The sequence below is a fragment of the Jaculus jaculus genome, unplaced genomic scaffold (assembly GCF_020740685.1).
Source record: "Jaculus jaculus isolate mJacJac1 unplaced genomic scaffold, mJacJac1.mat.Y.cur mat_scaffold_50_1_766167_arrow_ctg1, whole genome shotgun sequence".
Classification (NCBI taxonomy): domain Eukaryota; kingdom Metazoa; phylum Chordata; class Mammalia; order Rodentia; family Dipodidae; genus Jaculus; species Jaculus jaculus.
The window spans coordinates 719506-725608 of record NW_025423502.1 but is presented as its reverse complement, the minus strand read 5'-3'; the positions used below and the strand labels follow the sequence as shown (position 1 = coordinate 725608).

The 6103-nt window shown below is 43.3% G+C and overlaps 1 pseudogene; it reads right to left on the bottom strand.

The window, feature by feature from the left end:
- Positions 1 to 817: 817 nt before the first annotated feature.
- LOC123457452 lies at positions 818 to 5902 on the bottom strand (annotated as a pseudogene).
- Positions 5903 to 6103: the final 201 nt, after the last annotated feature.

Sequence of the window (6103 nt, the reverse complement as noted above, 5' to 3'; positions counted from 1 at the left end):
CTTATTCTAACTTCCTTACCAGTATTACTGAAGCTTACTACAACTTCTACATAAACCAAACTATTCCATGTTAGGATCTGCATATAAGAAGATCATGGGACATATTTCTTTCTAAGCCTATGTAACCTAACTTAGTAGAACTTTTTCAGGATCCTTCTATTTTCTTTTCTTTCTTTCTTTTTTTTGGTTTTTCGAGGTAGGGTCTCACTCTAGCCCAGGCTGACCTGGAATTCACACAGGAGTCCCAGGGTGGCCTCGAACTCATGACAATCCTCCTACCTCTGCCTCCCGAGTGCTGGGATTAAAGGCATGCAGCACCATGCCCGGCTTCCTTCTATTTTCTTACCAATATCATAATTTCTTTTTTCTTACTGCTGAGTAAAACTCCATATTGTATATGTAGCATATTGCCATTATCTAATCAGCAGTTGATCAGCACCTGGGCTGATTCTATTTCCTAGCTATTGTGACTACATTAGCAACAAGCATGGCCAAACAGGTGTCTCTGTGGGAAAGACTATTTTGGCTATTTGTCCATAAATTACATAACTAGGTAAAACAGTAGATCTATTTTGATTTTTATGAACTTTCATACTGATTTCCCCAGTTCCTGAAGAAGTTTTCACTCCTACCAACAGTGGATGAGGGTTCCTCATTTTCTGCATCATTTCCAGCATTTATTAATACTTGGAAGTCTTTAAAATAAGTTATTTCTCCCTACCTTCCTCCCTTTCTTTCTTTTCCTTTTTTGCCAACAAAGTGGTTTAATAGTTATAAAGTGTCTAGTTTTCTTACTGAAATAAGATGATTTCTAGGTTTATCTGCAGTTGACACCAGATACCCAGAACCCCTGGAAGCTGGTGTGGATTAAGGCTGGGTGTCCACAGAGACATCTCAGAAGATGATCTTCAGGGATGGCTTTTCCTCCTCCCGGGCCCGAATCTGGTCTTCCACCTCCTCTGACCAGTATATGTCATACAGGACTAGCTGCTGTGGGACACAGCTGGGTTTCCTAAGGTTCTCCATCAGCTGCAAGATTCCCAATCCCCCATGGAGTTGTTGCTGAGGTCTAGCTCCTGCAGGGTATGGTTGGCCAGCAGGACCCTGGCAAGGCTGCTGCAGCCAGCATCAGTCATGTCACAGTCCCCCAGACACAGCACATGTAGCGCCATGCCCGGCTGGCTCAGAGCTTCACAAAGCTCCTGCACACCCGAGTCACCCAGTGGGTTGCTACTCATCTGTAGTTCAAGCAGAGACCGGTTCTGGGCCAGCAAGGAGCGGAAGTGGGAGCAGCAGGCAGGTGTGAGGCTGCAAGTCTTCATCCACAGTAACTCCATCTGTCAGCCAGGCTCTAGCAAGCTCTCACCTAGCAACTGGGCACCCTTATCCCCCAGTTCATTGTTGGTCAGGCTCAGCTCCTTCAGGTTCGACTTGGACCTGCGGACACGGCACAGGTCCCTGTAGCCTTCAGCAGTGATGTTGCACTCCCAAAGCCACAGGGTCTTGAACTTGCAGCTGGGGCTCAGTAGCCCAGGGCACAGTGCGGCGATGCTTGCATTGTCTAGCTTGTTGCTGCCCAGGCCCAGCTCTCGAAGTGAGGCCTTGGAAGCAATGACATCACACAGATCCCTGCATTTGGCTGATGTAATACCACAGTTTTCTAGCTTAAGTGTCTCCAGCTGGCAGGCAGTGTTTGTCAGACCCTGGCACAATGCTTGGACACCAGCCTCATGGAAGTCATTGTTGCTCAACACCAGCTCCTTAAAGTAGGGTTTGGCCTTCAGCACAGAGGCCAGGGGCTCACAACTGGTGACTGTGAGGTTACAGCACCCCAGCTGAAGTTTCTCCAGATGGCACTGGGGATCCAGGAGTCCTTCACAGAGCAGCTTCAGGCCTGCATTCCCCCAGGGGGTTGTCGTTGAGATGCAATTCATGCAGGGTGGGCAAGGAGCACAGCACACCAGACAGGACACCACAGCCAACCTCTGTCAGGCAACAGTTCTGGAGGCTCAGTTTCTTTATCTTTCAGGTAGAGTTCTGCAGGCCCTGGAGCACCAGGTGCACACCACCATCACCCAGCTCATTGGTGTGCAGGCTGAGCTCTGTCAGGGCAGGGTTGGCCTGGACTGCTGAGCTGATGTCCTTGCACTGCCCCTCAGTGAGGCCACAGTCATCCAGCCTGACCACTTGGTGTAGTCTATTGATGGCAGCATCCACACAATTATCTGTCCTTTATGACTCTTCTATGTTTTGATTAGAGATGTTCATTGTAGGACTGGGTGATCTAACTGGATTTTCTTACATTTGATTTTTAATGTTTGTTTTAGGTCGATTTAAGTGATTAATCTCATTTTGATTTAATTTAGGTAGGTCATATAAATCGAGGAAATCATCCATTTCTTTCAGATTTTCATACTTTGTTGGGTATATGCTTTCATAGTATGTCCCTATGATTTTTTGAGTTTCTCTGGAATCTGTTGTGATGTTACCTTTTTCATCTCTGATTTTATTAATTTCTGTCTCCTCTCTTTTGGTCAGATTTGCTAAGAGTTTATCAATCTTGTTTATCCTTTCAAAGAACCAACTCTGTTTCATTAATTCTTTGGATTGTTTTTGTTTGTTTGTTTGTTTCTATTTCATTAATTTGTGCCCTAATCTTTGTTATTTTTTCCCATGTACCGATTTTTGTTTGCCTTGTTCTTCTTTTTCCAAGGCTTTAAGGTGAAGCATTAGGTTGTTTACTTGTGACCTTTCTAATTTCTTAATATAGGCACTTAAGGCTATAAATTTACCTCTTATAGATGCCTTCATTGTGTCCCATAGATTTTGGTATGTTGTGTTCTCATTATCGTTTGACTCTATAAATTTTCGGATTTCCTTCTTGATTTCTTCATTGACCCATTCATCATTTAGCAGTGTATTGTTTAGTTTCCATGATTTTGTGTATGCTCTATAGGCTTACTTGCTAGTGATTTGTAGATTAATTCCATTGTGGCCAGAGAGAATGCAAGGAATTATTTCAATTTTCCTGAATTTGTAAAGATTTGCTTTGTGTGCTAATATATGGTGTATTTTAGAGAATGTTCCATGTGCTGCTGAAAAGAACGTATATTCTGCAGCCTTTGGATGAAGTGTCCTGTATATATCTGTTAGGTCCATTCTTTCTATGACCTCATTTAGTCCAGATGCCTCTCTGTTTATTTTTTCCCAGGATGACCTGTAAATTTATGAGAGTGGGGTGTTAAAGTCACCCACCACCACTGTGTTTGGTGTCTGTGACCTTAGTTCTAATCGTGTTTGTTTGATGAATTTGAGAGCCCTCATGTTAGGTGTACATATGTTTAGGATTGTAATGTTGGAGTGTGCCCTTAATCAATACAAAGTGACCTTCCTTATCTTTCTTGACCAATGTTGGACTGAAGTCTGCCTTGCTAGATATTAGGATAGCAACCCCTGCTTGTTTTCTAGGCCCATTTGCTTGAAACACCGTATTCCAAACTATCACCCAAAGATAATGTCTATCCTTTGTAGAAAGGTGAGCTTCTTGGAGGCAACAAATTGTAGGGTCCTGCTTTTTAACCCAGTCTGCAAACCTATGTCTTTTGGTTGGTGCATTGAGGCCCTTGATATTAAGAGATATTATTGAAAGGTGTGTATTTATGTTTGCCATTTGTGTGTGTGTGTGTGTGGTTCCAGTTCAACCTTTGCTTTCTTCTGTTTACTGGTATTTGAGTATTGCTTGTTTTTTCCAGGTTTCTTATATGTGTGCATTTCCTTTTCTGTAGCATGGAAGATCTTATAAAGTATTTTGTGTAGAGCTGGTTTTGTCTTCAAATACTCCTTTAACCTGCTTTTGTCACGGAATGTCCTTATTTCTCCGTCTATTTGAATGGATAGCTTTGCAGGATAAAGTAACCTTGGTTGACAGTTGTTATCTTTCACAACTTGAAATACATCACTCAAGCACTGCTGGCTTTTAAAGTTTGTGTTGAATATCCTGATGGGCTTGCCTTTGTAGGTATCATGATTTTTTTCTCTAACTGCTTTGAATATTTTTTCCTTGGTTTGTTTGTTTGGTAGTTTGATTATAATATTACAAGTAGAGGTTCTTTCCAGGCTTTGTCTGGCTGGGGTTCTAAAGGTTTCCTGTATCTGCATTGGCACCTGTTTCCCAATTTGGGGGAAATTTTCTTCTATGATTTTGTTGAATATGCCTCCTATGCCTTTGGAGTGGAATTTTTCTCCTTCTACTATGCCTTGAATTCTTATATTTATTCTTTCCATAGTGTCCTGAATATCTTGAAATTCCCACTCATACTTTTCTATAAGTTTGTCTTTCTCTTTGTTGGACTGTATTAGATCTGCCACCTGGTATTCTAGCTTAGATATTCTGTCCTCACCTTCGTCCGTTGTACTGGTGAGATTTTCTACAGAGTTTTTTATTTCATTAACTGTGTTCTTCATTGCTAGTGATTCTGGTTTTTTTTTTTTATTATTTCTATTTCCTTATTTATGTCTTCTATTGCCTTCTTTATTTCATGAACTTGGTGTCCTGCGTCTTCTTTGATTTCCTCTTTGATTCCTTTGATTTCCTCTTTGATTTCTTGTTTGATTCTTTTCTTTGACCTCTTTGAACATATTTGCAATCATTCTTTTGAAATCTTTCTCAGGCATTTCCTCTAACTCATTCTCACTGGAGGTCATTTCTGATGCATTAATACTGTTAGGTGGATTTATATTGTCTTGCTTTTTAGTGTTTCTTGTGTTATAATGTATATATTTTTGCATCTTGGATTAAGTTAATGCTTGGATTTCTAGCTATCTAGGTATTCTTAGTTGTATGAATTGATTTGATGTTATATATCTTCAGGATAGGAGCTTAAGGTGTTAGGTGTGGCTCTTAAGGCTCTCAGAGTATCTACAAAGGTGTTCCTAGGGGTTGAGTTTCCCTGCTATGGGAGTATTCAAGTAGGCTGAGTGGAATAAAATACAGGTAGATTCTAAAATTTAACTAAACACTGTACACATTCAATCAAAAACAGCACTGAATATTTATGCAAAGTAATTATTATAACAACCTGATCCTCTAGCAACAAAGAGAAAGATTTCTGGTCTGTTGAGGGATCCAAGTCAGCTTGTGACCAAGTGAAACCCTTCCCTGGTGCAATCAATCCCAGTTTCCTTTTTGGATGATTTTGGTCTCAGTCAAGTTGCTGGCTAGGTCATTGGGCTGCTGTTCTGATTTCTGGCACTGGGCTTCTCCTGTTGGGCAAACCAAGCCTGGCAACTATGGCCCTACATAACAACACCCCCGCTACTGTAACCACCACTGCTGCTAAAGCTGCTGCTGCTGGGTCTGTTACCTCTTCTGTGTCCACCACTGCTGCTGCCACTGCTGCTGCTGCTTTAGCTGCCACTGCTGGATCCTCCACTGCTGCTGTTGGATCTGTGACTGCTGCCTCTGAAGCTGCTGCTGCTGGAGATGTAAATGCTGCCTCTGAACCTGCTGCTGCTGGATCTGCCACTGCAGCTGCTACTGGATCTGCCACTGCTGGGGCCACTGCTGCTGGTGCCGGAGCCACTGATGTTGCTGCGGGACTGTGCTCCTGTTTGGGTCCTGCTGTTCACTCAAGTTGGTGTGGCCAGGTCCTGGGCCGGCTCCTCTGTTCGCTGGAGCTGGGCACAGGCAGTGGGGGTGGGGAGGGAGCTGCAGCTACTCTGGCTCTCTCGCTGTTCCACGTATTCTTCTACCTTGTGGTCTGCTCCTCCGTTGTTCACTGCTGCTCTTCCTTCACATTTTTGAGTTGTGGAGAGCAGCGGTGTGAGTGGAAGCTCCCCTCACCTGGCTTTTCCTGTGGCTTGAGCCGAGCCTGGCAGCTTTCCGATGCGCTGCTGCCGCCATGGTCGGCAGACCTGCCGGGGCCGCTTATGCCAGCCTGTGCGAGCTCTGGATCTTTTCTAATTCTTCACTGTCATTTCAATTTCCTATGCACCTCACTTTTTAGTAAAAGTGTGTATTTTGCTGATTTTTTATGGTCTTTTTCCCCCCTAGGCTGCTTTGACGTGGTACCTAAGCCGCCATCTTAACTGGAAGTGTCCCTGA